The sequence below is a fragment of the Ornithorhynchus anatinus genome, chromosome 7, assembly GCF_004115215.2.
Source record: "Ornithorhynchus anatinus isolate Pmale09 chromosome 7, mOrnAna1.pri.v4, whole genome shotgun sequence".
Taxonomy (NCBI): domain Eukaryota; kingdom Metazoa; phylum Chordata; class Mammalia; order Monotremata; family Ornithorhynchidae; genus Ornithorhynchus; species Ornithorhynchus anatinus.
The window spans coordinates 33693524-33712128 of record NC_041734.1 but is presented as its reverse complement, the minus strand read 5'-3'; the positions used below and the strand labels follow the sequence as shown (position 1 = coordinate 33712128).

General features: G+C 44.5%; 1 non-coding gene across 1 annotated transcript; it reads right to left on the bottom strand.

Moving 5' to 3' along the window:
* Positions 1 to 17722: 17722 nt before the first annotated feature.
* Positions 17723 to 17860, bottom strand: LOC114813572. The gene has a single exon (XR_003761289.1). It is a non-coding gene; the product is annotated as a small nucleolar RNA SNORA7 (small nucleolar RNA).
* Between the last annotated feature and the right edge of the window lie 745 nt (positions 17861 to 18605).

Sequence of the window (18605 nt, the reverse complement as noted above, 5' to 3'; positions counted from 1 at the left end):
AGTACGAGACACCAGAGCTGGCAGACACGATCTAGTCCACAAGGAGCTTACAATAAATAAAATAAATTACAGTTATTCACATAGCAGAGTATGAGGATATATTTAAGTGTTGTGGGGCTGGGGTTGGGCTGAATATCAAATGTTTAAGGGGTATGTAGTTCAATTTCATCTTCACTTTCTTTTTAAATAAAACAAGGTTAAATAGTTCTTTAACTGCAGCCTGACGAGACATATCTGACTATTTAAAATTTTCAAGTTAACAGCAGTAACAACTACCACCCAGAAGCCAGTTTCCAAATGATATCTAGAAAGCTGTTCCTCCATAGCTAAAGGGCAGAAGTTTGATGTGGCAAATCTGAATAAGGCATCATCATCTGTTTATTAAAGTAGTATCTAGTTGGCTTTTCTAACAGATCTCCAGACATAGCTTAGAAAAATGAACTTTTTCCAAGCATAAAATGGCTTATCCATCTGCCTCCTGAAAAAGATGATAAATAAATATTTATTCAGTTTCACTGTGTGCTTTACTCTCTATTCACCAGGCCAAAAAAAAAAAAGATAAGCCATATTGACTGTGGGATGTAAAACTAACCATCCTTATTCCTCATTCTCTGAGCATTTTGTGAGAGGCAGATCTAAAGCCTGAGAGTACATTTACACTTTATTAACTTTGGTGGTTTAGTGGAGAAGTGGGTAGATTTAGGGCCCCAAGCTTCTTCTTTATCTAGGTGTTTGATTTTTCTTTATAAAGCCAAAATGCAAATGCTGAAATTACAGACTAGAGACATGGGCAATCATTTTGGAAAGGGGTGGTAATCTGGAAATATTAATCAATTAATCACTCACCAACCAGTAACCCAGATATTAGTCTTAGAGCTTCTAGGTTTTTCAATGAATCAAAGAGCAGAACTACCCAAAACAGTTTATTAGAGGAACAAAGTGATTTTCAGGGGTGGATGGGGTGTTTTAAATAAACAGTCTGGCCTGGCTTGGAAAGAAGCTTGCTTACAGTTGTTGATTTAGTCAAAATGCCCACATGGGGCAGAAGTGAAATCTGACTAGGGTCACCCTTGTCCCATAAAATATAAAGTTTTGGCACAATCATTAAAGGTTTGACCATTGCAACCCAGCTCAGCTTTTCTAGCTCTCTTCTCTCGTCCACCACCACTTCACAGTTTCCAGAGGCATCTGACCCAGGTCACATGTGACTAAATACTCCAGCTGGCTCACAATTCCCTCTTCTCCCCAAGTACAGTCTCTCTTCGCATGCTTTCTTCTGTCTAATTGCTTTAATTTGTGAGACTCCAGAGACGGGGACCTTGCTTGTTTCTATGATGTCACACTCGTTAACCCAAAGTGGCTGCTGACTGAGAATGTGGAGCAGGGTGATGGGCATGAGGCAGGGGAAGAAGCACTGAGATCCACTGGGGAATAATCTGGAGTAAATTAGCCCTAAATCAGTGGATGCAGAAAAACAAAAGCAGACCAATTGCAGCTGACAGAGGTGAAGTCTGTTGACTTGAGCAAGCTTCATGCTGCCTGAGGAATAATGTTCCAGGCCTAAGAATAGTATTAGCCCCTAGAGGCAGAGGTTCTGTTTTTTAGGTGGAAGCAAAATTTCCCAGCAAAAGTCTTATTAGTGACCACCTCTTCAGCCATGCAAATCAATCAGTTGTATATATTGAGCATTCATTGTGTGAAGAGCATTGTACTAAGCACTTGGGAGGCTACAACACAGCAATATAATGGACATATTCCCTGCCCACAATAAGCTATCGCAGAATACATTAACAGAAGGGCCTTTGTGCAAGACTAAAGGAAAGAGGTGACAATTCTTTAGAGTGTGCTTGAGTGTTTGTATGTGTTTGGGTGCCTGTATGTGTGACTAAATGTTTAGTAACAACTGTAGTATTTGCTAAGGTGTCAAGTGCTGGGAGAGATTTGACAGTCGGGACAGTCTTTGACTTACATAAAGCTCACAGTCTAAGGAAGAGGGACAACAGGTATTCAATCCCAATTTTTTCCAGTGAGGAAACTGAGGCACAGGGAAGTTAAATGGTAAGGACATCCAATAAGCAAGTGCCAGAGTAAAGATTAGAAGCCAGGTTTTCCTACTTCCAGCCCTGGGCTTCTACTAGGTGATGCTGGTGGTCAATAACCTTGCCCTAAACCTCACCATACTTTTTAAGGTATTTTCTCCCATTTCCCCTAATTGTAATTTATTTTAATGACTGTCACCCCCTCTATAGTGTAAGTTCCTTGTGTATAAGGAATTGTGTCTACCACCTCTATAGTACTGTACTCTTCCAAGGACTTAGAACAGTGCTCTGCATAAGCACTAAATAAATACCACTGATTGAGTGTGGCTGTCAGTTAATCAGTGGAATTTTTTGCACATGTACTCTGTGCAGGGCATTGTACTAAGATCTTGGGAGAGTACAACACAACAGATATGATAGATATGTTCCCTGCCCACAGTGAGCTTCCATTCTAGAGGAGGACTTCATCTACCTTTCCCTCATCCTCTGTCTTTTTGTTTGCCTATATTTTTCTGTATTTGTCTATCTTTGTCTTTCCCTAAATGTCTTCTTCTATAGGGGTCTCTCTGCTCTCTTCCTCTCCCCCATCTCTCTATATCTTTCTCATTTCCTCTCACTCTCCTATTACACTCCTTTTTTCTCTCTCATTCCCTCTTTTTCTCTCTTACTGCACCATATATGATCCTGAAAATACCATCACTTTAGTGCTTTTGAGGGCACATATGCATGGGAAAGAGACTGGGGGCAAAGTTAATGCCATCTCAAATGGAAGAAAGCTTTAATTTTCAGGTGGGCTTCTTAAAATGATGATATTTGTTAAAACAAATCTTAAAACAAAAATGATGGTATTTGTTATTTGTTTACTATGTGCCAAGCATTGAACTTAGCACTGGGATAGATGCAAGACAAACAGATCAGACACAGTCCCGGTCCCACATAGAGAAGAGTGTGAGTTTTCTTTTATGAGGGACAATAAGGGGACTTGATCCCAGGAAGAATACTATATCCTGCTTTTCCTCTCCAGAACTGAGTGGGCCTGTGAAGTTGGTTACCAACAAAGGTATCAGATAGCAAAACCAGCCCGCTCCAGGGTTCAGAACTCATCCCTCCCACTCAGTCATTTCCAAACATTTCCAAACCAGATGTCAAACGGCTCCTATTCACAGAGACTCTCCCAGGTTAAACACGGGCTACTGTGTTAAAACACTGCCCCAGCTCCTTGGTTCAGTGTATCTGAGAGAGACTATTCCCCGTTTAAAGCTGAGCTATGATAAATACACCCTGCAGCCTAATGAATAGGTCAACCTGCTTCTTTTTCAATCCAATGTAAGAGGGATGGGGAAATGGGATTTTTAGGGAAAGCAGAAGATTTTGGTGAGTGCTTCTTTGGTTCCTGATTGATCTAAAAGTCTTCGAGATTGGCAGCTGTTATCCTATCCCTTACCATCTTGTGGGACTCTGGAAACCACACAGATGTTTTCAGAGCTGCAATAAGGTGTGGGAGGTCTGGATATGGAGATATAGCAGTAGTAATAAAATATTTATAAAGCAACTACTCTATGCAATGTACCGTACTTAGTCCTGGGGAAAAATACACAGATGACATGGTCTCTGTCCCCATGGGTTTCACAGTCTTAGACTAAAGAAGGGAAGGAGAAGATCCAAATGGGTGGGCTGGGGCTGCAAGGGTATCTGTAATTTATTTATGACTATGAGCTCATTGTTGGGTAGGGATTGTCTCTATCTGTTGCCAAATCATACTTTCCAAGCGCTTAGTACAATGCTTTGCACACAGTAAGCACTCAATAAATACAATTGAATTGAATTGAATGAACAATAATAATTACAGTACTTGTTAAGCTCTTACTATGTGCCAGACACTGTACTAAGTGCTGGGGTGGATACAAGCAAATCAGTTTGGATACAGTCCCTGTCCCATGTGGGGCTCACAGTCTCAATTTTCATTTTACAGATAAGGTGAAATGACTTACCCAAGGTCACAAAACAGATAAGTGGTGGAGCTGGGACTAGAATCCATGACCTTCTGACTCCCAGGCCCATTCTCCATCCACTACACCTTGCTGCTTTCACTATTTATATTGGTGTCTGGGTCCTCCTCTAGATTGTAAGTTTAATGTGGGAAGGGAATGTGTCCATTTATTCTTATATTTTACTATCCCAAGTGCTTAGTAGTGTTTTGCATGTAGTAAACATTCATTTAATACAATTGATCTGTAGCAGGCTAAGACATGAGCTGGTGCCTTGTATCCTGAATTCAAATAGCTGCATTCTCTCATCCTAAACACCAGCAATAACAACAACTGTGGGATTTAAGTGCTTTCTATGACGAGCATCGTACAAGTGCTTTCTATGTGTCGAGCACCATACTAATCTCTGAGGTAGATACAAGATAATTGGGTCCCACAAGGGGCTCACAGTCTAAATAGGAGGGAGAAAAGGTATTGAACCTCCATTTAGTGGCTGGTCCAGGACCAGCAGAGCCTGGACCTGAGAAAATTTGACTCCATATGGATTTGTATGAGTCCAACCTTTCAGATGGCCTGGAAGATCAGGCCTTCGGTCTGACATAAGAATGACACTGTCCACAGTTTTACATTCACTTTTTGTCAAGCAGCATGGTGAAATGGATAGAGCATGTGCCTGGTAATCAAAAAGTCAGGGGTTCTAATCCAGACTCCACCACTTGTCTGCCATGTGATCTTGGACAAGTCACTTCACTTCTCTATGACTTAGTTACCTCATCTGCGAAAAGGGGATTGAGACTGTGAGCCCCACATGGGTCAGAGACTGTGTCCAATTCGATTTGCTTGTTTCCACCCCAGCACCTAGTGCAATGACTGGCACACAGTAAGCACTTAAATACTATTATTATTATTATTAAGAGCTTACTGTGTGCAGAGCACTCTTCTAAGTATTTGGGAGAGTACAATATAACAATACAACAAACACATTTCCTGCCCATAATGAGATTTCTACCAAATAATTCAGCAGGGAATCTGCCATTGTTCTTGTCTGTCTCCCCCGATTAGACTGTAAGCCCATCAAAGGGCAGGGACTGTCTCTGTTACTGATTTGTACATTCCAAGTGCTTAGTACAGTGCTCTGCATATAGTAAGTGTCAATAAATACTATTGAATGAATGAATGAACCAAGCCTCTGCTATCGGTTCTGCGATGCTCAAAGGATTCTCCCCTCTCTCTGGTTCTGCAACTGCCAAGGCTTCGCCATGGTGATGTGGAAACCCACCTCCCACCAGAGAAGAGGTAAAGGACCGACCACTGTTTGGAATTCTGGGCATGATGGGGATGTTTTAGGCCAAGACCAGTTGGGTCCAGAGAGGTGAGAAGCCCAAAGATTAGTCTCCCTCAGCAGTGATGTTTCCTTACTGACTTGCTGTTTTTCCCCTTCAGCCATGTGTCTGCCATATCCAACCCTACCAGACTGTGAGCTCTGTGGGTGCCAGGCATTAATCGAAATCGAGGTCCTCGTCACTTTTTCCAGGGGCTTGATTCAGTGCCCTGCACATTGTGAGCGCTTAATAAACATCAAAGCGCCCAAGCAAGCAGTAAATAGCTCCACAGTTGAAACGATTAGTATTGCTAATGGGCAAGAACCCTCCTGTCAAATTCCTATTGTTTAGAAATTCCTTGGGTTGGCCATGTGAGTCTCTCCTCCCCCTCTATTTCCCTGTGGGAACTTGGCCAGGTTTCATATTAAGCAGAGTCTCTGAGTTTATAATCTCTCTTTGTGCTCTCATGCCTCCAAACAAGAATGGCTTAATGGAAGATCATGGGTCTAGGAGTCAGAGAATGAGTTCATTCATTCAATAGCATTTATTGAGCGCTTACTATGTGCAGAGCACTGTACTAAGTGCTTGGAATGAACAAGTTGGCAACAGATAGAGACAGTCCCTGCCGTTTGACGGGCTTACAGTCTAATCGGGGGAGACGGACAGACAAGAACAATGGCAATAAATAGAGTCAAGGGGAAGAACATCTTGTAAAAACAATGGCAACTAAATAGAATCAAGTCGATGTACATTTCATTAACAAAATAAATAGGGTAATAAATATATACAGTTGAGCAGACGAGTACAGTGCTGAGGGGATGGGAAGGGAGAGGGGAAGGAGCAGAGGGAAATGGGGGGAAAAAAGGGTTAAGCTGCGGAGAGGTGAATGGGGGGTGGTAGAGGGAGTAGAGGGAGTAGAGGAGCTCAGTCTGGGAAGGCCTCTTGGAGGAGGTGAGTTTTAAGTAGGGTTTGGAAGAGGGGAAGAGAATCAGTTTGGCGGTGGTGAGGAGGGAGGGCGTTCCAGGACCGCGGGAGGACGTGGCCCGGGGGTCGACGGCAGGATAGGCAAGACCGAGGGACGGTGAAGAGGTGGGCGGCAGAGGAGTGGAGCGTGCGAGGTGGGAGGCAGAAAGAGAGAAGGGAGGAGAGGTAGGAAGGGGCAAGGTGATGTAGAGCCTTGAAGCCTAGAGTGAGGAGTTTTTGTTTGGAGCGGAGGTTGATAGGCAACCACTGGAGTAGTTTAAGAAGGGGAGTGACATGCCCAGATCGTTTCTGCAGGAAGATGAGCCGGGCAGCGGAGTGAAGAATAGACTGGAGCGGGGTGAGAGAGGAGGAAGGGAGATCAGAGAGAAGGCTGACACAGTAGTCTAGCCGGGATATAACGAGAGCCCGTAGCAGTAAGGTAGCCATTTGGGTGGAGAGGAAAGGGCTGATCTTGGTGATATTGTAAAGGTGAAACCGGCAGGTGTTGGTAACGGATAGGATGTGTGGGGTGAACGAGAGAGACGAGTCAAGGAAGACACTGAGATTGCGGGCCTGAGAGACGGGTAGGATAGTCATGCCATCCACGGTGATAAGGATGTCTGGGAGAAGACCGGGCTTGGGAGGGAAGATGAGGAGCTCAGTCTTGCTCATGTTGAGTTTTAGGTGGCGGGCCAACATCCAGGTGGAGACATCCTGGAGGCAGGAGGAGATGCGAGCCTGAAGGGAGGGGGAGAGGACATGAGTTATAATCCTGACTCTGCCATGAGTCTCCTGTGTGACCTTGGACAAGTCAGTTCACTTCTCTGTGCCTCAGTTACCTCACCTGTAAAATGGGGACTAAGACTGTGAGCCCCATGTGGCCAGGGACTGTGTCCAACCCGGTTACCTTGTATCTACCCCTAATGCTTAGAACAGTGCTTGGCATATAGTAAGTGCTTAACAAATGACCCAGTTATTATTACATGCCCTTCTCTTTTCCTGGAATGATAATAACAATATTTTTAAATGCTTACTATATGCTAACCACTAGGATAAGCACTGGGGTAGATTAAAAAAATCATCAGACAGGACACAGTCCCTGTCCCAGAGCATGGGCTGGGAATCAAGTCATGGGTTCTAATCCCAGCTCTGCCACTTGTTTTCTGTGACCTTGAGCAAGTCACTTCACTTCTCTGTAAAACAGGGATTAAGACTGAACCCCACGTGGGACAGGGACCGTGTCCAACCTGATTTGCGTGTATTCACCCCACCTCTTAGTACAGTATCTGGCATATAGTAGACACTTAAATACCACAAATATTAGGACCCACAGTCTTAGAGGGAAGAAGAATAAACATTGAATCCACATTTTACAGATGAAGAAACTGAGGCACAGAGAATTTATGCACTAAGTCACATATTAGGCAAGTGGAAAAGCCAGGATTAGAATTTAGGTCTTCTTATTCCCACTCCCTGGTTCTTCCTGCTGGGCCAGGCTGATTCCCAGCACTTCCTTTGATGCCATTAATCATTCAAATTGTGGCTTCCATATTTGTGTATTTGCTGGGACTAAAACCCAGGTCTTCCAACTACCACTAGGCCATGCTCCTCCTCTTCTTTGACTTATGATGCCAAGTCTTATCTTCTATTAAAAAACCCTTCTAAGAGGCCACCTTCTCCAGGAAGCCTTCCCTGATTAATCCCCACACTTTCCCCACCTCTAAATTCTGGCCTAGCCACCCCCTTCAGCACTGCTTCAGGTTACTGTTATTTGCTAATAATTTATTCCATTTTTTCAGAAAAAAAAATTCCTTCAGTTTATGGTTCATGTTTTATTTATGTTTCCTTGACTTCTCCATTCCATTGCAAGTTAAGGACAGAGATCATCCACTAGATGACCTTGAAGGCAGGATCGTGTCTACCTACAGTACCTATTGTACTGTAATTAACTAATGTTGGTATTTGTTAAGCGCTTACTATGTGCATAGTACTGTTCTAAGCACTGGGGAAGATACAGGCTAATCAGGTTGTCTCACATGAGGCTCACAGTTAATCCCCATTTTACAGATGAGGTAACTGAGGCACAGAGATATTAAGTGACTTGCCCACTGTCACACAGCTGACAAGTGGCAGAGCTGGGATTCGAACCCATGACCTCTGACTCCCAAGCCAGGGCTCTTTGCACTGAGCCACGCTGCTTCTCTACTGTACTCTTCCAAGTGCTCAGTACGGTGCTCTGCACAAAGTAAGCACTCAATAAATACCATTATATGATGTCTTCACCATCTTCTCTATGATCCCCAGCTCAGGCTTAGAGCTCTGTACAAGGTAGGTGCTCAATCAATACTGTTGATGAGTAGGAGGGCAATGACTTTCTCTCTCTTTTAGAACCACTCCCAGATGAGGGAGGAAGCAAGCTTACTGAGGGCAGGGAATGAGTCTTTACATTGTTATACTGTACTCTTCCCAGTACTTAGTATAGAGCTCTGCACACAGTAAGCACTCAACAGCCTGGCTTAGTGGAAAAAGCCCAGATTTGGGAGTCAGAGGTCATGGATTCTAATCCCAGCTCTGCCACTTGTCAGCTTGTGACTTTGGACAAGTCATTTAACTTCTCTGTGCCTCAGTGACTGCATCCTCAAACAGGGATTAAGACTGTGAACTCCACGTGGGACAACTTGCTCACCTTGTATAAACCCCAGTGCTTAGAACAGTGCTTGGCACACAGTAAGAGCTTAACAAATACCATCATCATCAATAAATATAACTGAATGAATAAATGGTTGGTAAATGCATCCTAAATTTCCAAGAAAGAGCATCTCTAAAAAGTCACTTCAGTATAATTCAGGACCCTCATCTATCAGCCAATCAATTGTATTTATTAAATAAATCATATTTATTGAGCACTTACTATGTGCAGAGCACTGTAGTAAGCACTTGCTTCTCTGTGCGTCAGTTCTCTCATCTGGAAAATGGGAATTCTATACCTGTTCTCTCCCCTCCTTTGACTGCAAGCCCCATGTGGGACCTGATCATCTTGTATCTACCTCAGTGCTTGGCACAGAGTAAGCACTTAAATACTACAAAAAGAAAAATAAGTGGTATTTATTAAGTGCTTACTATGTGCAGAGCACTGTTAGCACTTGGAAGAGTATAAATGAATTCGTAGAGATGATCCTTGTGCCCTCAAAGAGCTTCCAATCTAGCTATTATTCTGGTTAAATCCTCAGGTAGTCACTGCTTTTCCCAACCTAGAGACCTAGTCCCTGGCCCAGGTCAGTGTTCTCGGGTGGTCATGGAAATGTTTGACAGGGAAGCATGGGGAGAGGAAAGAAGCAAGGTGGAGCAGGGTGAACCAGGGTAGAACAGCTGTCCCCCCTTTCCTCCGCCAGATCAAGGTCACAAACTCAATTCAAGGTAGAGTCATCTATTAGGCAGTGTTGTGTTCACTGCCAGGACTATCTCCCTGGGGGAAATGATGATTTCAGTCTAGCGTCACCACCAGGAAACTCAGTTTAGTCCAGGATATGGGAGGTCAGGTAGTACACTGGACATGGCCTCTAGGGTGACTGGTGTGGTGATGAGAGAGGGCTCTGACTGTCTGCCAAGAGCAGCTGATAAACCCTGGTCTCTGGCCAGGCGATTACTACAGGGACAGAGCCCAAGCAGTAAACACTTCGAGGGAGTTTATGGATTTCTGGAGGGGCATTTCTAAGGATGGTGCTAGCCCATTTTGATATCTTTCTTTGGACCTTGGGTGACTGGTGACTAAAGCAACTCTGACATTTGACCACGATGGATAGAACATTTCCAGATTAAGAATAATACTAAGTAAAGACTGCATATGCCTTCAGAGGGGCCCCTAGTTGGGTCTGGATGAAATCTCTTACTCAGCTGATCAGTGGTAGTTCACTACTGCCTAGATCAATTTTCTAAAAGGACATTCAGTCCACTGTCTCCTCAAAAACCTCCAATGGTTGCCCATTCATCTCCACATCTATCAGAAACTCCTTTCCATAAAGCTCATTGTAAGCAGGGAACATGACACCCCACTCTGTTGTATCATATTCTCGCAAGTGATTTGCACAGTACTCTACACAAGGAAAGTGATCAATAAATACGATTGATTGGTTGATCAGCTTTAAAGCATTCAATCAGCCTGCTCCCTTCTACCTTACCTTGCTGATATTATTATTATTTAAGAGCTTACTGTGTGTCAAACACTGTTCTAACCGCTGGGGTAGATACCTGTTAATCAGGGTAGACATAGAATATCATGTCTGATATCCTACTAAATACAATCCAATCTCACACTTAGTTTCTTTTACACCAGGCTACTCACTGCACATCAATTTTGTCTATCCCATCACTGACCCCTTGACCATGTCCTGGAACTCCCTCTCTCCATTTACCACAGACTACCGCTCTCCCAATCTTCTAAGCCTTATTAAAATCACATCTCCAGCAGCATGGCTTAGTGGAAAGAGCAAGGGCTTGTAAGTCAGAGGATGTGAGTTTTAATCCTGCCTCCGCCACTTGGCTGCTGTGTACTCTTGGGCAAGTCAATTAACTTCTCTGGGCTTCAGTTACATCATCTGTAAAATGCGGATAAAAAGTGTGAGCCCCACATGGGACAACCTGATTACCCTGTATCTACCCTAGCACTTAAAACAGTGCTTGGCCCATAGTGAGTGCTTAACAAATTCCATAATTATTATTTTTATTATTATTCAAGAGGCCTTCCCTGACTAAGCCCTCATTTCTCCTGCTCCCTTTCCCTTCTGTGTCACCTAGGCATTTGCCTCTGTAGCCCCTAACCGCTTGATATTCACTCCACTCTCATCCCTATAGCATCTGTGTACATATTCTAATTTTCTCCCAATTCCCCTTACCTAATCTATTTTAATGTCCATCTCCCCCTCTAGACTTTAATCTCCTTGCAGGCAGGGAGCATGTCTACCAACTCTATTCCATTGCGCTAACCCAAGCACTCAGGACAGTTCTATGTATACAGTAAGCATTCAGTAAATGCCATTGATTGATTGGTGGATTGGTGGATAGCAATGGGGCCTCCAGGAATAAGGCATAGAGGGAAGAGCAAGCAACGAGGGGAAAAAGAGCAACAAGACGGGAGAAGAATAAGCTCACTGAGTTGTCACTTCTATTTCCACCACTACTACCATCTTCCATTGTCCCAGCTTCATTCATTTCATTCACTCAATTATATTTGAGCATTTACTGTGTGCATTGTGCTGTACTAAGCACTTGGGAGAGTACCATATAACTAAAAACAGATGCATTCTCTGCCCACTACAAGAATGCAGTCTAAAGAAGAGCTTACATGTGGGAAACAACACTGAGTGGGCTGCAGGATCGACCAATTCATCTGCATTAATATCTGTCTCAGCTGTAAGCTCATTGTGGGCAGGGAATGCATCTACCAACTGTGGCATTTTGTTCTCCATAGCACTTAGTACACAGAAAGCACACAGAAAGCATTCAATAAATACCACTGATGGTGATGAGCAAGGCTGGAGGCAGCAACAGAAGCAGTAGCTGCTGCCAAAAGAGAAGCAGGAGAAGGAAGCTGAGTAACCTCTCCTGTAGTAGGTAACTGAGGCACAGAAAAGTAAAGTGACTTACCCAAGGTCACACAGCAGGCTAGTGGCAGAGCCAGAACTCAAACCCAGGTCCTTCTGTCTCCCAGGCCTGTGCTCTATCCATTAGGTCACGCTGCTGCTAATAATGATAAATGTAGTGTTTTTTAAGCACTCATGTGTCAGGCACTTATACTAAGTGCTGGAGTGGACACAAACAAATAGAGTTGGACAGAGTCCCCTTCCCACATGGTACTCAGAGTCTTAATCCCCATTTTACAGGTGAGGTAACAGATAAGTAAAGTAACTTGCCTAAGGTCATCCAGCAGATAAATGGAAGAGCCAGGATTAGAACCCAGGTCCTTCTGACTCCCAGGCCTGTGCTCTATCCACCAGGCTACGCTACTTCTCTATTCTCCTCCAAACAGGTCCATAGGTCCTCAGTTTTACCTTCCCCTGTCCTTGCCCATTTGGAGGTAGCCAGAGGAGTGATTAATTAAGTGCTCTCCAGATAAATGGTAAATATTGAACAAGCAATGCTCTTTCTGTCCTCTCCCTAACATATTTATCAAGTTAGTAGCTTTGTTTTCACAAGGAGAAGGGTGCCCCTCCCTCATAGTTCATTTTCAGTTCAAGTTCCACTGGGGGGCCTTGTCTCATTCCTACAGCTGATGGGCTGGTCTTTGAATATCTCTGGCTCGATTTGTGACCAGTCATCAGTCTCTTCCTCAGGCCTGGTCACTTGACAGGAAGACCTCAATAATAAAGTGCTAGTGAAAATGCTTCAAATTCCTTTCTTCACATGCACTTGGCTCTGTACCGTTTGGCATTAAGTATTCACCCCACCCTCAGCCTCATAGTGCTTGGGTGCATATCTGTAAATTATTTGTAATAATAATAACAATGGTGGCATTTGTTAAGTGCTTACTATGTGCAAAGCACTGTTCTGAGCACTGGGGAGGATACAAGGTGATCAGATTAGCGTGGCTCAGTGGAAAGAGCACGGGCTTTGGAGTCAGGGCTCATGAGTTCAAATCCCAGCTCTGCCACTTGTCGGCTGTGTGACTGTGGGCAAGTCACTTAACTTCTCTGGGCCTCAGTTCCCTCATCTGTAAAATGGGGATTAAGACTGTGAGCCCCACGTGGGACAACCTGATTCCCCTGTGTCTACCCCAGCGCTTAGAACAGTGCTTGGCACATAGTAAGCGCTTAACAAATACCAACATTATTATTATTATTAGATTGTCCCACTTGGGACTCAGTTTTAATCCCCATTTTACAGATGAGGTAACTGAGGCCCAGAGAAGTTAAGTGACTTGCCCAAAGTCACACAGTTGGCAAGGGACAGAGCCGGGATAAGAACCCATGACCTCCGACTCCCAAGCCCGGGCTCTTTCCACTGAGCCACGCTGCTGTTGTTAATGTCTGTCTCCCTCTTTAGACTATATGCTTGTTGTGGGCAGGGAATGTGTCTACCAACTCTGTTACACTGTAATCTCCGCAGTGCCTAGTATAGGGCTCTGCATATATAAGTGTTCGATAAATACGACCGATTGATGGCTGATGCCTGTCTTTTCAAATGGCACTACTGGGAGGGAAGAAGAAATTCCACATTACTCCTGTGAATCAGTGTGGCCAAATGTCTGTTGCTTGATCTTGGTCAAGTCACTTCTTCTCTTTGCCTCAGTTACTTCATCTGAATAATTGGGATTAAGTCTGTGGGTACCATGTGGGACATGGACTGTGTCCAACCTGATTAACTGGTGTCTGCACCAGAGCTTAATACAGTGTCTTGCACATGGTAAACTCTTAACAAATCCACCCCGCCCTTAGCCAAAAGAAGTCCCTTTATTCATGTAGTTTATGCTTGGTTGCCTCCCCTTCTTGTAATTTATTCTAAGGTCTTACTATCCCAGTAGTTATAAGATCTTTGAGGGCAACGATCCTTTCTAACTGCTCTACTAAAGTCTCCCAAACACACAATGCAGTGCTCTGGATCCACTGCATGCTCAGGAAAAAGAAAAAAAAATTGACTGATTGGTTTTATTACTATTAATAATATGAGGAAGCAGGGAGGCACTGTGGAAAGAGCACAGTCCTGGGTGTTAGAAGTGCTGGATTCTAATCCCAACTCCACCATGTATCTGCTGTGTAACTTTGGGCAAATCACTTGAGACTGTTCATATCATTGTGGGCAGGGAATGTGTCTGTTCATGGCTATACTGTACTTTCCCAAGCATGTAGTATGATGCACCACACACAATAAGTGCTCTATAAATATGAATGACTGATTTCACTTCTCTGTGCCTCAGTTCCCTCATCTGCAAAGTGGGGATTCAATACCTGTTCTCCCTCCTACTTATTCTGTGAGCCCCAGGTGGGATCTGATTATCTTCTACCTACCCCAGCACCTAGCATAATGCTCAGCATATAACAGATGATTAAAAGATGTCCAGATTCCTAAAGATCCATCTCTTCACTTTCCCGTCTGTGACTTCCTTCTCCTCTGTGTTTCCCAGTCAAGCGTCTGGAAGCTGGTTTCTAGAATTAGAGGCACTCCAGAGACACCTGCAGAAGCCAGAGGACTCTGGGAGGTTCAAGAGGCTATTTGGGGAAACTGACTTAGGCCCTGCAAGCAAGCCTCCTTCCCAACTGCCCAGCTATTCCCTCACTAGGAAGCAGACCCAAGGACGAGCTCCAGCCATGAGAGGATTCACCATGTTCCGAGGATATTTGTGTCTTGCTGTAAACATTCTTATAAATGTTCTCAAGCTTCTAAATCCATCATAGACATTATGGGAAGGCGTGACGGCCTGAGCAGACAGCGACAATGGTTGAGAATTCAGTCTAAAAATACAGGCCCAGAGGGGCAGGGACAGATTAAGGCTTGCTGGACTGTGAGGAGAGAAGCTCTCATCCCAGAAAAAAATTCACCTCTTCCCGCCTTTCCCAGAGTTCAAAGATGGTGCTATGACTGATCCCTCTGTCCTTATTATGGTACTTGCTAAGCATCTGCTATATGCCAAACACTGTTCTAAGCTCTGGGGTAGATACAAGTTAATCCAATTGGACACAGTCCCTGTCCCACATGGGGCTTACAATCTTATCCTCATTTTACAGATGAGTTAACAGAAGCAAAGAGAAGTTTAAGTGAGTTGCCCAAGATCACATAGCTGACATGCAGCATAGCCTGTCACAAGTCCCTCAGCCTGTACCAACCAGGACCTTCCTGGACCAGGGGAGCCTCAGTGACATGTAGTAGAGTCAAGCTATGCCACCAACTACCAAGGTTACTGTGGAAAGCTTTTTACTTAGTTTTACCAACATGCAAGGAAGTGACACACATGCACTCTCACTCCACCAAGGTTCCACTACCAGTCTGCTGGTCAGGGCAACCCATTCTGTCCATTCTGTAGATCCCACGGCAGAAGGCTGGGAGAAATTCCTAGCAACATGGACCGCTGATGCTGCCAGCCTCCTCCTCCATACACCGCTTCCTCCCAAACGCTGTTTCCTTCTAGTGCTGCTCTCCTGCTGCTTCTACTTGAATGCTTGTTCTCTTGCATGCTTCTTCATGCTTTTCCTCTGTTTCCTTGCAACTCAAAGTTCTGCCTTATGTGTCACAGCTATGGCTCTATATCACAGACATTCATTGGTCCAGACCTGTTACCAGGTAGAGTGGGGAGAGAAGGTCATGCTCCCTCCATACTCCACCCCCACAGGTAGGCAACCACCTGCCCTCAAGTAGAGCTCATCAGTACCTTCACATGCCTCTTCCTCGTTGTTGTTCGAGGGCACTCGCTCTCTCTCTCTCTCTCTCTCTCTCTCTCTCTCTCTCTCTCTCTCTCTCTCTCACACACACACACACACACACACACATAGTCACTAATAAGGCAGCTTGTTATGGGCTCACCACAGAGCCAATATGAGAACCCTTCTCCTGACTCCTAGGTCTGTGGTCTATCCACTAAGTTACACTGCTTCTTCTGTTCTGGAACTCCTTCTCCCTTAATATAAGACCAATCATCACTTTCCTCACCTTCAAAGCCTTAATAAAATCACACTTTCTCTAAGAGGTCTTCCCCGAATAAGTCATTTCCCCTACTCCCTCTCCCTTCTGCAATACTTATACACTAGCATCTGTAACCTTTAAGTCTTGATATTCACTCCACCCTCAGCTCCACATATGAACACATCCATAGAGAAGCAGCGTGGCTCAGTGGAAAGAGCACGGGCTTTGGAGTCAGAGGTCATGGGTTCGAATCCCGGCTCGGCCACTTGTCAGCTGTGTGACTTTGGGCAAGTCACTTAACTTCTCGGTGCCTCAGTTACCTCATCTGTAAAATGGGGGTTAAGACTGTGAGCCCCACGTGGGACAACCTGAATGCCCTGTGTCTACCCCAGCACTTAGAACAGTGCTCGGCACATAGTAAGCGCTTAACAAATACCAACATTATTATCCATAATTTATTTTAATTTCTGTTTTTCCCCTCTAGATCATAGGTTCCTGATTGGCAGGGAACGTGTTTACTAACTCTGTTGTGTTGCACTCTTCCAAGCACTTAGTGCAGCGATCTACACACAGTACATAATAAATACCACTGATTGTTTTTCCATGCCTATGTCCGGACCAGCATGACCTAGGGGAAAGAGCCCAGGCTTGGAAATCAGGAGTCATGGATTCTAGTTCCAACACTACTATTTACCTGTTGTATGCCCTTGAGCAAATCAATTTTAAAAAATATGCTACTTGTTAAGCACTTACTCAGTATCAAGTATTATACTTAGGACTGGGGTAGATATAAGATAAAAAATAATTTTCCCACATGGGGCTCACAGCCTAAGACAGATGGAGGAGGATTTAATCCCCATTTTACGGAGGCACAGAGAAGGGAAGTAACTTGCCCAAGGCCACACAACAGACAAGTGGAGGAACCAGGATTAGAGCCCTGTCCTCCCACTTCTGCATTTTTTGCACTAGGTCACATTCCTTCCCCAACTTGCCTGTGCCTCAGTTTCCTCATCTCTTCTTGCTCTCCCCTAGACTGTGAGCCCCAGGTGGGATACGGTCTGTGTCCGATCTGCTTATCTGATCTGCTTATGTGGTATCCACCCCACTGCTTAGTACAGTATTTGATGCATAATAAGAGTTTAATGAACACCACAAGCATATGCTCCATTCCTCTTCTCTCTTGAACTGAGGCTCCCTTTCACTCAGCAGGTATGGTTTGCCTTGTCTTATCTCTGACCCATAGCAACGCCATGGACACATCTCTCCCAGAACACCCCACCTCCACCTGCAATTGTTCTGGTAGTGTATCCATAGTTTTCTTGGTAAAAATACGGAAGTGGTTTCCCGTTGTCTTTCATTCATTCAATAGTATTTATTGAGTGCTTACTATGTGCAGAGCACTGTACTAAGTGCTTGGAATGTACAATTCTGCAACAGATAGAGACAATTCCTGCCCAATAATGGGCTCACAGTCTAAACGGGGAGACAGCAAAACAAAACAGAACAAAACAAAACATCATCAAGATAAATAGAATCATAGAGATATACACATCATTAACAAAACATAGAGTAATGAATAATATATACAAACATACACAGTGCTGAGGGGAGGGGAAGAGGGACGAGCAGAGGGCGGGGGGGGGGGAGTGGGGAGGGGAGGAGGAGCAGAGGGAAAGGGGAGGCTCAGTCTGAGAAGGCCTCCTGGAGGAGGTGAGCTCTCAGGAGGTCTTTGCACAGTCAACTTGAGTCTCCACCCTTGACTCTCTCCCCCACCACTGCTGCCTAGCACAGAGGAGTTTTAACTTATAGCAGATTGCCTTGCACTCGCTAGCCACTGCCCAAGTTAGGAATGAAATGGGTACGCCTCTGCTTGACTCTCCCTCCCATAGTCTAGACAGGTAGAGTACTAGAAACTCTCCAGGTGCGACCCTTAGAGGGGAGCAGGGATTGCAGTGGAGGTTAAAGTCGGGGTAAAATGTAAGACAAGGATGTCCACTAGCAGCATTTGAGAACAAGGGACATGGAGAGGCATGCGATGGCACATGTTTTTCGTTGAGTTCACACTGCAAGGGATGAGGTCATGGGTGCCATTTTTTGAAGCTCTTTATGGGCAGGGAATGGGTCATGGCGTAATGGATAGAGCAAAGGCCTATGTGTCAGAAAGTCTTGGGCTCTAATCCTGACTTCACCACTTGTCTTCTGTATGGGCTTGGGCAATACACTTCATTTCTCTGTGCCTCAGTTACCTGTGTAAAATAGGGATTAAGACCGTGAGCCCTAAGTGGGACAGGGATTGTGTCCAACACAATTTGCTGGTCTCTACCCTAGGGCTTAGAACAGTGCCTGGCACACAGAAAGTGCTGAACAAATACCATAATCATTACTATTATAACTCTGTTGTACACTCACAGGTGCTTAGTACAGTGCTCTGCACACAATAAATGCTCAATAAATATGATTGATCCTCCCCATGTCATCTCAGTCATTGTACTCAAGGTTATATTCCCCTCCCCGTTCCCCACAAACATGGGCAATACTTCCAAGAAACAGAATACCTGGGCAGGAACAAAGGTAGAGGGACACTGGATGCTAGAAATAAGAATACCTGATGGAGACATCCAGTGCTATATTCATACAGGGCAGGAGACAGTGATAATTGGGGCATTTGTTAAATGCTTACTATG